Source organism: Dasypus novemcinctus, chromosome 16 (assembly GCF_030445035.2).
Source record: "Dasypus novemcinctus isolate mDasNov1 chromosome 16, mDasNov1.1.hap2, whole genome shotgun sequence".
In the NCBI taxonomy this organism is placed as follows: domain Eukaryota; kingdom Metazoa; phylum Chordata; class Mammalia; order Cingulata; family Dasypodidae; genus Dasypus; species Dasypus novemcinctus.
In genome coordinates, this window is record NC_080688.1 from 21,226,347 (window position 1) to 21,241,300 (window position 14,954).

Here is a 14,954-nt window from a genome sequence, read left to right on the forward strand (position 1 = left end):
AAAGATTATCGCTGTGAAAGGGAAAAGGTTTTATAATGGATATGTGGAAGTACTGTATATTGTATAGATGAATTACTGTGATCTAAGGCTCTTGTAAAGAGATGCTCAATAATTAGGGAAAAAAGAAAAGAAAAAGATAGGATGTAGAATTTTTCCAAATCAATATGTATTCTATATCTAACCTTTAAACTCATCTCTATATTGCATTTTACTAGTAAGAAAGCCTGACATTGTATTTGGCTTCACTTTTCAGGAAGTTTTGGATCACAGACTGGTTCAACAATGGCAGCGGAGTAATACTGGTATGGGATGTTATTGACAGGGGACATATGTTTGACAGGGAGTTATACAGGGCATGTGTCCAGGGTGCATGGAAATGTTTGGATATACTCATAATGGAAACAATTAAAAACAACAGCTGTGGGGGTACTGGGTTCCTGGCTGAGGGGTGCTCTGTCTTGGTCCCTAGGGGAGCAGCGGCAGTCCCCCAGGTGCAACGGCAAGGGCCAGGAAGGAATGAGGGTCCAACAGTGAGCCCCTGATACTAATGACTATTCTTGTGAGCCTATACACCTGAAATAAGAACAAGGCCTAGAGCAGCACTGTGCCTAAGAGTTCCCTCCTGACAGCCTCCGTATTACTCAAATGTGGCCAGTCTCAAAGCCAAACTCAGCACGTAAATGCAATGCCTTCCCCCCAGCGTGGGACATGACACCCAGGGATGAGCCTCCCTGGCGCCAAGGGCTCACTACCAAGTACCAGCTGATGACGTAACTAGAAAATGACCTTGAATTAGAGGTTCAACGCGGACCAGCAGAATATCTCTGTCTACATATAATAACAGTAGTTAAAAATGCTGTTTGACCTACAGTAAGGGGGAAATGGAAAGGACAAATGAGTTTATATGGCTATGAGTCTCTAAAAAAGAGTCTGGAGGTTGTCAGAAGGATTGCCCTTATGCACACATGAGCAGAGTCTCAGAGACAGATAAAGTAGATACAACCCCAGGTATTGGTTCTTTTGAGGGCTAAAGAGACCCACAGGTTCTATGGGCATGGCAGATGGAGTTCACTGCCATGTCAGTTGGCCCTTCTTTGGAGCTGGTGTTTCTGCGTGATGGAGGTGGACTCAGATGGGATCTCTTTTCACAAGCCTTTCATGCTACTTTACTGGAATTGTAGTTGGTGCTAGGGTGTAAGATATATCTAGGGGATTTGAATCTCTGGACTGACAATATGATAGCCAGGCCCTGAGCCTCAACAGACTTCAGCTCCTACACTCTGATTTATTGGACTTACCCCACTCAGCTAACATGGAGTTGAAGAATGTCAACCACCACACCATAGAGCCTAGAGTGCCTACAACTGAAAGCAGGAGGATTGCATCCAGTATCCATGTGGAATCTAAGCCTCTTTTGACATAGATTTGGAATGGACACAACCAAGCCAAGGTCCACAGGAAGGAGGAATACAGTAAGGATTAGAGTGGACTTAATGATATTCTATTCATGAACTATTGTGGTTAATAATCGAGAAAATGTGGCATTGGTGTGGAAAAAGTGGCCATGGTGGCTGCTGGGTATGGGGAATGGGAGGAAGAGATGAGATGTGGAGGCATTTTCGGGACTTGGAGTTGTCCTGAGTGGTGCTGCAGGGACAATTCCTGGGCATGTATGTCCTCCCATGGCCCACTGGATGGAACATGGGAGAGTGTGGGCTATGGTGTGGACCACAGGCCATGGGGTGCAGTGATGCCCAGAGATGTACTCACCAGATGCAATGGATGTGTCATGATGATGGGGTGAATGTTACTGTGGGGGGAGTGGTGGGGTGGGGGCGGTGGGGGTGAATGGGGACCTCATATTTTTTAATGTTATATTTTTAAAAAATGAATAAATAAAATTAAATTTAAAAAAAGAATTACCAAAAAAAAAACATTGGAATCATATAATAGCATATTTAAGGAGGCAAAAGAAAGGATTGGTGAGGTTGAAGAAATGGCTTCTGAAAGTGAACATAAAAAAGAACAGATGAAGAAAAGAATGGAAAAAATTGAACAAAGTCTCAGGGACTAAATGACAGCAAATGGTGTGCAAACATATGTGTCATGGGTGTCCTAGAAGGAGAAGAGAAGGGAAACGTGGCAAAAGGAATATTTAAAGAAATAATCGTAGAAAATTTCCCAACCCTATTGAAGAACATGGATATTCTTGTCCAAGAAGCACAATGTACTCCCATATGAAAAAATCTGAATAGACTAATTCCAAGACACATAGTCATCAGAATGTCAAATGCCAAAGACAAAGAGAGAATTCTGAGAGCAGCAAGAGAAAAACCAATGCATAACATATAAGGGATACCCAATAAGATTAAGTGCTGATTTCTCACCAGAAACCATGCAGGCAAGAAGACAGTGGTCTGATATATTTAAGATAATACAAAGGAAAAACTTCCAGCCAAGAATTTTATATCCAGCAAGATTGTGTTTCAAAAATGAGGGTGAAATTAGATTATTCAGAGATAAACAGAAACTGAGAAAATTTCTAAGCAAGAAACCAGATTTTCAGGAAATACTAAAGGGTGTGCCAGAAACTGAAAAGAAAAGACAGGAGAGAGGGGTCTGGAAAGGAGTCTAGAAATGAATCAATAAAAGTAACTAAAAGTGTCAAAACAGTGTTGAAAATAAAATATGACAGATAAAACTCAAAGAGTCAGAAATAAACTTAACCAATGATGTAAAGCACTTGTATTCAGAAAACTGCAACTAAATATTAAAACAAATAAAAATAGTCCTAAATAACGGAAGAATATCCCATGCTCATGGATTGGAAGTCTAAATATCATTTAGATGTCAAATCTACTCTAATTGTTATACAGATTTAATGCAATCCCAATAAAATTCCACCAGCATTAAAGAAAAAGTTGAAAACATGATCATTAAAATTATTTGGAAGGGTAAGGAATTCTGAATAGGCAGGGACATCATAAAAAGGAAAAGTGAACCCTCATCTCCAGAATTTAAATAATAATACCTACCTATAGTGGTAAAGGCAGCATGGTACTGGCCTAAAGACAGACACAATAGACCAATGGAACCAAATTTATGGTTCAGAAACAGACCCTCACAGGTATTGTCAAGTAATTTTTGACTAGCCTGTCAAACTCATACAGCTCAGGCAGAACAATCCATTCAACAAATGGTGCTGGGAGAATTGGATATCCATAGCCGAAGGAAAGAAAGAGGACCCTTATCTCATACTTTATCTAAAAATTAACTCAAAATGGATCAAAAAACTAAAAATAAAGCAAGAACTATAAATCTTCTAGAAGAAATTATTGGAAAATGTCTTCAGGACCTAGTGGTGGGTGGTGGATTCTTAAAGGAGATAAGAGGAAGCCTGGGTGGACTGCTGATGTTTAATGTGTATAGAAGTTTTGATCGGCTTTGCTGTGAAAGTGTGGAAATATATAGAATAGATGGCAACACACAGTGAGTGGCAGCTGGTTTATGGATGGAGATGTGACTGAAGATGGTAGTCTTGTTATATAAATGCCAATTGACAGAATGCTGGAGAGTGATCTGGTGACTGGATGGAACAGTGGACCAGTAGGTGGTTGAGAGTTGTGGTTGATAGTGCAAATGTGGGAGTGTCCTTTGTGAGCTAGAGCAAATGTATATCACTACTGCAGGGTGTTGGGAGTGTGGAGAAGCGTGGGAAAAGTGAGACTGGGATGACCTATGGACTGTGATTAATAGTAATAATATAATATTCTTGCATCTGTGCAGAAGATGTGCTGTGTTGATACTGAGGCAGTGTGGAAGGTGTGAGCCAAGTGTACACTGTGGATGTGGTAACAATAAGATGATATTATTTTATCTGTAGCAAATGACAGACCACATTGTGGTGTGTTGATGGAGGGGTGTTGTTTCGGGATTCTGCACATGTGCATGACTGTTTGATAAGTTTACAATATCTGTCATAAAAATATATTTAAAAAATAATAATAGGGTGGGTTGGGGGAAAACACACCAAATGTAAGATAAGAACTATGATTAATAGTAAGATTTTGACAATATTCTTTCATGGTTTGTAACAAACATCTCATGACAGTGCCAGGTGTTGGTGGAGGGTTGATATGTTGCACCCCTGTATGATGTTATGCATGTTTGCTTTTTAAGTTCAGAACTTTTACTATACACTTAATTGTTTGTGTATGTTCCTATACAAATAATATGAGGATGATAATAGTGGGATTGGTTGGGGGAAAAATACTTTGTTTAGTAGCAATATTGTGACAATGCTCTTTAATCATTAGTTAAAAAGGTTTAACAACAATGCAAATTATTGGTGGTAGGTTGAGTTATGAGAGTCCTGTATGATGTTATATATGTTTGTTTTGTAAGTTCACAACTATTATTATACACTTATTGTTTATGTATGTTTATGTATGAGTGATATACTTCAATACATTTTTAAAAATTAAAAAAAAAGCAGCTGGAAGCATGTCATCAATGGCATAACCTGGACACTCACTAGTTAAAGAGTAACAGACCTCCCCATGGGGAAAGAATGTACAGATGATATAGCAAACTTTAATCTTCTGAAGACAGTGTACCCCCTTCTAGTGATAACATCAACAAACACCCCATTTGGTGAGGTTTGTACCTCACGTAACTCTTGCAGAAACTCCATTCTTATACCCTGTGGAATGTCTTTGTCCTTCAACCCAATATATTACCCCTGCTTCTCTCGCTTCTTTGCTGAGTGCTATCTTCATACATTAACCAGCCACCATCACAGAGCCTCTCCTGTTCATAAGTCTCAATAAAGTTCATGTCTATCCACTTGCTTGGTGTATTCTTTGGACTTACAGCTGCCCCATCTTGTGCCCTTCAAAGATGAATTGGAACAAATAGCAACTCAAAGAAACAAATATGTAGGAATAAACTTAAACAATGACATAAAGGGCCTGTATTCAGAGAACTACAGTGTATTCCCAAGGGAAATGAAAAAAGACTTAAATAAATAGAAGGGCATTCTGTGTTCATGGTTCGAAACACCAAATATCATTAAGATATCAGTTTGTACCCAAACTGGTCTATAGATTTTACTGCAAAACTTATAAAATTTCCAACAGCCTTCTTTGTAGAATTGGAGAAGAAAATTATCCAATTTATCTGAAAGGGCATCTGTACCTGAAGAACCAAAAATATCTTTAAAAAAAAGAATGAATTTGGAGGATTATCCTGGACAGTAAAGAACATTATTTGCTACAGTGGTAAAAAAAGCATGCACTGGCATGAAGATAGAAAGACTGACCAATGAGATTAAATCAGGAGTTCAGAAATACACCCTCACATACATGACCATGTGATTTTTGATAAGGCTGTTGAACCAAACTAGCTGGGTCAGAACAGTCTGTTCCACAAATGATGCTCGGAAAACTGGATTTCTACATCTAAAGAAAGAACAAGGATGTTTATCTCACACCTTATACAAAGACAAAAAACAAAAAACAAAAAACTCAAAATAGGTCAAGGGCCTAAATATAAAAACCAGAAATATAAAACTCCTGGAAGAAAATGTAGGGAAACATTCAAGGTCTTGTTATAGGTGATGGTTTCTTGGGCCTTATACAGAAAGCACAAACAATGAAAGAAAAAAGTAGATAAATGGGAATTCCTCAAAATTAAATAATTTTATTCTTCAAGAAGGTGAAAAGTCATCTCACTCAATGGGAGAAAATCTTCATAAACCACATATCTAACAATGGTTTTATTTATGTTATATAAAGAAGTCACATAAGTCAACAATAGAAAGACAAGTAACCTAATTAATAATCAGCAAAAGACTTGAATAGACATTTTTCCAAAGAGGAAATACAAATGAACTGAAAGAACATGAAACAATGTTCTATGTCATTAGCTACTAGGGAAATGAAGATGAAAGCTAAAATGAGATACCATTTCATGCCTTACAGAATGGCAATTATTAAAAAAAAAACAAAAGTATGGGTGTTGGAGAGGTTGTGAAAAAATAGGAACACATCCTTACTGATGGTGGGAGTGTAAAATGGTGTAACTTCTGTGGAGGATGGTTTGGGGGTCCTCAGGAACCTAAATCTAGAACTGTCCTACGATCTAGCAATCCTGCTACTAGGAATATATTAAGAAGGACTGAAAGCAAGGATGTTAACAGATATTTGCCTACCAATGTTAACAGTGGCATTACTCACAATTGCTAAAATATGGAAACAATCTAAGTGCCCATTATCTAATTAATGGACAAACAGCATGTGTTATATACATATGCTGGACTATTATTTAGTTGTAAGAAGAAAGACCCAGAGAAGGACATGACAACAAGGTTGAACCTTGAGGATATTATGTTGAATGAAATAATACAGACAAAGAAAGACAAATATTGTGTGTTCTCTCTGATATCTACTAAATATGATTAGGAAGCTTATGGGATTAAAGTATGGAGTATAGGTTACTAGGAGACAAAATGTTCTCAGTGAAGGGAGAGGTGAGACTGAATATATATAAAGTGTTTAATAAGGATGAATGTAAATATTTTGTAATGAATAGATTTGAGTAGCACCTTATAATGAGTATAACAAATGCTGCTGATTTATAAATGGGATTGTGGTTGAAAGGGGTAGTGTAGGGAGTTTAATATTAATTGAAAGACAGCTAGAGGATAATCTAGGGGTTGTATAACAGTGATTTTGGTGATAGATAAGGATTGTGGTTAATAATATGAATAGGAGAATGTTCTTCTACTACCAGGTGTTAAGAATATGGTGATACATGGGAAAAATACAACAAATGAACTTCCAGACTCAGTTACTGCAGTATCGCAAAAGTATTGCAATATTTTTGTAGCAACGGCAAAGAAGGTACTATATCAATACTGAATGCCAAAAATATTACGTGGGGTTTAAATTAATGAGACATGAAAATAATTAAGCATTTTTCTTCATTGTCTTTATTAACAAGGAGACCTTGATCATGTCATTTGAGAAATAAGGGTTCATTTATGTATCTTTCTGAACAGTGGAGAAACTAATTGTTAGGTTTTAGGATAAAGTAAGATAAATGTGCCTGTACAGAATTTTTTAGAGTAATACCTTCGTAATTTCTTAAATTGCCTTCTGTTCTTTTATTTTTTGAAGTTGAAATAAAGTTAAAAAAAAAATCAATGGTGGGCGGATGACGTCATCAACACAGCGACAGAAGACAGCCCCTGAAAAAAATCCTCCCCAGTTACTCAGTGAATGTTCCAACTCAACTTCAGAAGGGCACTGGTCCTGGCTGCTGCGAGACCACAAACCCTACCAGGCACTGAATCAGACATGAGCTTTATTTGGACTTACGAACAGGAGAGAGTGTCCGGAGAAGGCGGTCTGAAGAATGTTGGTAATGCATTGCAAAAGAGGTAAGAAAATGAGGGGCAATATAAAGGGTCTCCGCTTAGGGTCACGTGAAGCACACAAATGGGGTCTGGTGATATGATCATAAGAAGGAAGTTAATGCCTGGAAAAGATTATAGTTTATGATATCATCTGTATGTTCTTTTCTCTATGGGGAGGGTGGTTAATCTTTAACTTATGTTTAGGTCACGCAGGCAGCCACGTGTTACAGGCTTTGTTTCAGTTAAGTAGGGAGAGCCCAGGCTTGGCTCCCACAGTGAATAATATAAGGGGAGATCCCAGAACTATGGAGGATGGTAGAGACTGGAGAAGGACTCCACAAATGCTGAATTGAAGAAAGTAAAATAGCAGGTAGGACACTCCTTTCCAGGACCTGCCAGTCCTCTTCCCTTCCCTCTCAACGGGTCCTGTGCAAAGCTTGGGAGTTCTCCCGAGGCAGCAAGCAGCCTGGGACCATCTCACCAAAGAACCATACTTTAGCCTAACTCACATGAGTCAATTAGAACCCCAGGCATATCCAGGCACAGAGATCCAAGTGCACGGAGATCCACGGTGGAAAAAAAGGTGCCGAGGAATGCGGAAAACAAAAGGGGGGTGGAGAATAAACCGCAGCAGATTGGCAGTGGCTGAGTGGTTCACTCTCAATCCAGTTACTGTCAGTAGGACTCCCTAAATGTAGAAAGGACTTTTGTGGATGGACCCACTTTTCTGGAATGACCCCATGTGACTCCAGAGGCAGGATAACCTAGCAGGAAAGAAACTTAAGCCAGAAAGCCACACAGAAAAAAAAAAAAAAAGTGGGGAGGATTAAACTGAACTACTCTAAGACAGCAGGGTCCCAGAAATGAAAAAAAATGTAAGGAGCACTGAGTGAGGGAGAGTATTTAAAGAAATTATAGGTGCTAGTGAGAAAATTCTGTACAAATACAAACAGAACAGATCAAGATTCCTGCTTGTGGAAGAGAGGAAAGAAATTGGCAGGCTATGGCAGGTTGTTATGATTCAGGTCTGGGGATAGGAGCACTTACAAGAGATAGGAACTTAGTTAAGTTTCAGTTTGCTGATGTAGGTCTTAGTATGAAGGATTCCACCTGGGAACTACTTAGTTTAATGATTTCCCCCAATTCGATCTGGCTCCTAGCCATTGAGAGTTTTGATCCAAATGTAAAGTGTTCAGTCCATGTTCTGTTACTGCCTAAGGTCCTGGAGTAGTACTTGCAGGTTGTCAGGTTGGGCTCACAGGTGAACATGATGCCAGTTTTCCCTTCATCATCATTTTTATGTCATTCTAGACATGAAGGAATCATTTGCTGGGTCACAAGTGGCTGAGGACACACATTCAAAACTCTTGAGAAAAAAGTGTACCACGGAGACTATAACGAAAGGTATAATGAGGGATAAAACTGTCCAACTTCCCTAAGCTCAGGCCCCCATAATTGGAAGCAACCGAAATCAAAGTGATCAAATCAGGGCCCTGTGGAAAACCCTGTTTAAACCATGTGTCTTATTTAATTATTTCATGCAATTGTGTCTCAACTTCTCCAGAAGTGCTTACCCAGTTAAACCAGTTGGTGTTGGCAATGGCAAAAATGCCTCTTTGTTCAGTTTACAAGCAATCAAGTTTGGCAGTGCTATTGTCTAAAACAAGTTTAGCTAATAGATCTAATGACTTGTTGAGCAACTATAGCTCTAGCAGATTCAGTAATATCTCCTATTATGATTAATTTCTAATCGTGCTTTCATTTGTTAACCCCGATCCAAGTTAGCAACAATCTGCAAAAAAAAGGCAAACCCAGAATCACTAACTTCCTGGGTAAACACTGATTTGCGTGAAAATGCAGATTGAGGGGAGTAGTCTAGTGAAAAGTTTCAGATTGATTATACACTCCTAGGGGACTGTGTGGAGACGAAGTGCACATTGCCCAGACGTTTACCAGCTATCAAGGCAATTTACGGCCTTGAAAATGTTTTATAAAATTTCCACGATTAAAATATTGCATGGCAAAGCAATATAACTACAGACAAGGTGATGTTGTTTACAGATTCATTGCTAGGAATACTATCATTTGTCCTTAGTATCCTACGTTCTCTGATATTGAGGATACAAATGAAGATCTGACCAAAATTTATTGGTGTTGTGAATCTCTTGCAGACCCAGTGCCTTAAACCTGAAAGTAGATCTGCATTGTCAAGGTAACTTGTAGTTCACGAAAGCGTGTGTATTATTACAGTAAAATTTCCAAGCTCTTCTGTGATATCTGTATAATTCTTTAGACCAGTTGTGTATCCAATATGGTTGATGCCAAACAGAAGCAGGTTCTTTCTTCCCAATGCACTTTAAAGACCAATTCCTGAGACACTGGAATTCCAAAAGAGAAAGAGTGTATTTGCTAGTCTATCAAACAGGTCATGGGCCCAAGGGCCTAAAAACTTGCCTCCCTGATTTTGAGGAGTTTAAGGATTTTATGGATTCAAATGGGGGAGGGTAGAGTGGTTACCCATCGCAGTACTACATATACACAAGTGTAAGCCTCGCAATGAAGTATTCATAAACAAAGGTAAGATCAGAGTAGAACAACCATCAGAACAGTAAGTATATGCAAGGGTGAGCCTAGTTTGAAATAACTGTAAAGAAGGGTGAGGTTGATCTTGCCAGTTTCACTAATTTCAGGTATTAGCTTTGGACTATTCCGTAATATACAGAAAAATAAGAAAAAAACCACATCAGAATAACAACAATTTAGTAATCATGAACTTTTGTTCATTTTTTCTTAGGAGGTACTGGGAATTGAATCTGGAACCACATTTTTGTGAAGCAGGTGCTCAACCATTGAGGTATATCCACTCCTTATTAATTCTGATTCTTGGTTACAGGGTTACAGTTCCAAGAAAGTTCAAAACAGAGTAAAGAGGTCCTTGGCTCTAGTAGTCATATTTTATGTGAAACATATGGTTCACTTTGATCCAAAAAGACTGAAGTATTTGGGACAAGAAGGAATTTTGTTATTGGTAGAACAATGGGGTCTGCTGCAGTGTGCATAGATCAGAGTTTATGGTAATAAATCCAACAGTCTATGAGGTTTCTTACCTTTGAAATGTCCTGGAATAAACAGACAATGGCATTGTGTTTCCAGGCCAGTGCAAAGACAGAGAATAGGAAAATATAAAGATTTTCTTCATTCTAAGTGTTATTAAGGTAATCTCTATGTGAGGACTTCATGTCATGACTTGATTTGTCACCTTGGGAATATATAGTCTACTGTGTGACATTGTCTACTTCACTTCTTGGCTAGTTTGATTGTTAAGTCTCCAGAGTTAGAGTTAAGTCCAGGAGTCTGATAGAACTTTTTTAGTTGAGTGATACAGACTCATGGATCAATATGTACAGTGTCAGAAGTTAGGAATACTTGGCAGGGTTCATTTAAATAGTGATCTAGGGTTGTCTTTACATGTGTTATTTCCAGTAGACCCATTATCCTGGTGTCAGATTATAATAAATGGGTATCTGTCATGGGGGACAAGAAAGGTGTCCTTTACCTATTGCAGATAATGTTTAGCATAATGCATTAAAGATTTGCAAATTGGGTCATATTATGGTACTTTTAATTACAACTGTTTTAGTAGTGGCTACTATTACATGAAAATATGCAAGAGCATTTTAAAAAATAATCAGGGTCAGTCCTTTTTGTGTAGGCCTCTTTCTTAATCAGGGCAACCATAGATGGAAGTAAAATGACAGAAAGGACATAATTAACTTGTCTACAATTTTTCCCTCATACATGAGAAGCAGGCACTTAGTACTGAGATGCACCCTCTCCCCTGTCCACGATTTTCAACAAGCATACCAGAAGAAGTGAGGAACCTTCTTTGTTTCCATAACATGCTGAAATCATGAATTGAAGTAAAAGTATATCTATCAATATAGATGTTAAAGGAATTTTCTGCAGATAGAAAGCAGGTTTGGATAAGAGCATAGAGTTCATCTTTTTTGGCAGAAGAAAATTATGGAAGACTACCTAATTCAATCAGTGTGTCATAGCCATATAACCTTTTTGGAATGTAATATTGAAATTTCTAGCACAAGAGGCGTTAACAAATAGAATGCCATCTGGGTTGATCATAAGAGCATGCATGGAGTCATTAATTTTGAAGATAATCGTTTATAGTCATGAGGTACTCACTCATTGGTTAAAGGTAGCAGGGTATCAAGGTTAAAAACATTGGAGCATTTTAGGTGAAAGTTAAGAAATGAAATAGAAGAATCTCATTGAAAGTCAGTTTTCTGGACAAAAAATTGTTAGGTCTGCACAGAGTTAAGTTTGCTGAGGTTTTATTTAATTTGGCAGCTTCTTATATCGCTTTAACACAGTTTGAGTAAGCATAGGCAACTGTATCAAGAGAAGTGTTCTCATATACTATAGATTTGGAATTTCCACAGTGTTCTTAATTTAACATTCCTAAGTCTTGCTTATTTAACCATTGACTCCAATTATTTCCTTTTATCAAGGAGGACAGATCCTGATGCATCCCATGCAAATAATTATAGTACCATAAATCTAAGAATATTCAGTAAGAGTTTTCAAATTCTGGAGGGGTCAGGCAAGGAAATAAAGATGGATATTTTATGAATTATACATAGCACAATTCAGTAAAGGATCCCTTGTACCTAGTACATAGAACAATAAAATATTAGCAATAATCCAAAGAAAACTGTAATCATCCTTTAGCAGTTCATTTAGCCTTAGATAATCAATCTTTGTTTCATTAGATCTTCTGTTATCAATCTTATGAACACATCAGTGTCTTCATTAGAATTCTGGAGATCTTGACTCAATACAGTAGTATTCTCTCAAAGTTATTTGAGGAATGTCATAGAAGCAGTGACTCAGAGAAATTGGCATAGTTCTTTCCATAGGTCACTGAGACAGTTTTTTGTTGTTGTTGAAGATTACACACTCTGGCCTGTAGCTGATTGCAAATGCTTTCATGGAAGCATCAGAATAAAAAACGATTTGTACATGACAGAAAACTTAAAATGTCCATAATTAGCTTATTGCTGATTTTCAAAAGTGTGTATTAGAGTTCATGAAACAGTATTTTAAGAACAACTGAACTAATGACCAACAATACTATTGACCAATATCAGACTTATCAGAACTTGGACAACTCATGGATAGCGAGGCTATTGACAAGTCTTTTTTATATAATTTCTGAAGTGTTTATATTAATATTTATCCTATATTTAACCAGTAGAAAGTTACAAAATACTTTTTAATTTCATATCACTTCCTCTGGAAATGTTAATGTAGCAAATAAAATGAACTGGCTTTATCACTTCTCTTTTTACAAGGTGAAAAACAATTCTTTGTGATTTTCCAAGGTTACTCTGGAAAATCCCAACAAGATATCATTTATGGTTCAAATTTTAGAAAGAAACTGTCAAAAGTTGTCAGATTTAAACATTTTTTAAATAGGATCATGGGAAACTGAAACTTACTTAATGAAAGTGACAACAGAAGATTTTAAAAATAAAGAGGAGGCAGCATGATGGTAAAAAATACTTTATTTCAAAAGTGAGAAAGCTTGTCTAACACAATTAAAAGATGGTAAGATCAGTAGGAAGCACAGGAGATTATTCTGATAAGTTACAGAATGTTTCCCACTAAGCAGGTTACTTGATGTTTTAGGAAAACCTTTTATTAATTTTTATTAAGAGCAGACCAACAATCCAAGTATATTTTGTCATTGTAACAGAAAGAAAACCAAATACTAGTTTTGTGTGAATATACTGTCTGATAAGAAAACTCTTAAAAATCTTATAAACCTATCACATCTTAAACTATCCTGACCTTGACTGATAAAATCCCTTTTCTGAAAACCTACAACTTCCTATATCTATTCAGGATTGTATTACATATTCCTGTTTCTCATTCTGTAACAACCTATCCTTTTATTTTAAGACAAATCTATTTCTGTCCCTTAGCAAACCATGTACTGCATACCTTACATGCTTAAGTTCTCAAAAAGATTTTGTAAACTGTCTTCAACCTAACATCCTTCAAAACACAATTTACATTTTTTGATCATTTTAAGTACCTATTAGATATAATGTTATATTATTTCATTAGAAAACTGCATAAATTTAGGAAGAATACATTGAAATAGTATAAAATTGTTTGCTTATATTGTACTTAGTAATGATAATTCCAGACATAGCTATTTTTATTTATTTTTATTTAGTTAATATTTAATCAGTCCTAGGGTTTACCTGAAGTATGTGAACTTTAATTTTTTCAAATCTTTAGATTTACGTCTATGAATATTCTGTTTTTACCAGAAAAATTAGAAGTTTGTTTTCCTTAATTTCTGGAACTATAGGTATATTAATTTATATTAAGTGCTTATTTATCTTTAATCCAACTTGAATAGAGCTCTTTAGAGGAATTTCATAAATTATTTTGGTAACTCAACTCAGAGATAAGAAAATGTCATACATCAAACATACAGACATAAATAGAGAGCTTATCGGTTCAATTAAAAATAATTTAGCTATGTGTCAGACACAAAAATATAGAAATAAAGAAAACATAGAATCCCCATGAGCTTGCTTTTTCTCATTTGTGTTTCAGAGTCCTTTAATGAAACTATTTTGGAGTCTTGTAATTTTTTAGTAATTTCTGAGTGCTAATTAAAGTAGGCAGTCCGTTCAGCTGTTTAATTTGGGAGTTCCTTTTCTAGAGTGATGAGTAATTTTGTGTAACTGGATATTCCCCAAAATGGACATGGAAATTCCAGGTTGTGTTTGGTGAAATTTTGCCATTTTGTTAGGTTGATACAGCTAGCCTCATAAATTTTAAACATGTAATATGCCAAAATATCAGAGAATCAAAGTTTTTAGATAAAGATGATTTTCCCATCTTCATCACTTCACTTCTTACCTTGTACACTGGCAAAAAAACCCAGCAGTAGCAGTAATCAAAAGGCTAGGGACCCAGGCTCAAAATTTGAACTTCCTTATCAACAAGATCAACCCACTAAACTTAAGACTGAGAGCTAGTAAGAAAATAATGGTGCTCAGATCTCAGATTGACTCATCCCTAAACCTTCGAGATGGTGGGGAGGAAAGAAAACATGAAGCGTTCAGCATGCAGTTTTTAAAAATTTATTGAAGTATACCACTCATACATAAACATACATAAGCAATAAGTGTATATTAATAGTTGTGAACTAACAAAACAAATGTACATAACATCATACAGGGCTCTCGTACCTCACCCAACCACTGACACCTTGCATTGTTGTGAAATATTTTTAACTAATGATCCTCAAAATATTGCTACCAGCCAAAGTTTCTTTCATTTGGTGTATTTTTCCTGCAACCCACCCTATTATTATATTTATTTTTATTTCATTTATATATGAACATACATAAACAAGAAGTATATAGTAAAAGTTGTGAACTTACGAAGGAAACCTGCATAACATCATACAGGCATCCTGTACATCAACTTACCACCA

At 36.6% G+C, this 14,954-nt stretch overlaps 1 protein-coding gene across 1 annotated transcript in view; it reads left to right on the top strand.

The window, feature by feature from the left end:
• The first annotated feature begins 7,267 nt into the window (after positions 1–7,267).
• Positions 7,268–14,954, top strand: part of LOC111759222 (zinc finger protein 596-like) — an 89,056-nt gene continuing 81,369 nt past the window's right edge. Inside the window, exons 1-4 of the mRNA XM_058277308.2 lie at positions 7,268–7,441; positions 8,729–8,821; positions 9,589–9,629; positions 10,212–10,271. The gene's annotated coding sequence lies outside the window, so the exon portion shown is untranslated. The remainder of the gene's footprint in view (positions 7,442–8,728; positions 8,822–9,588; positions 9,630–10,211; positions 10,272–14,954) is intronic.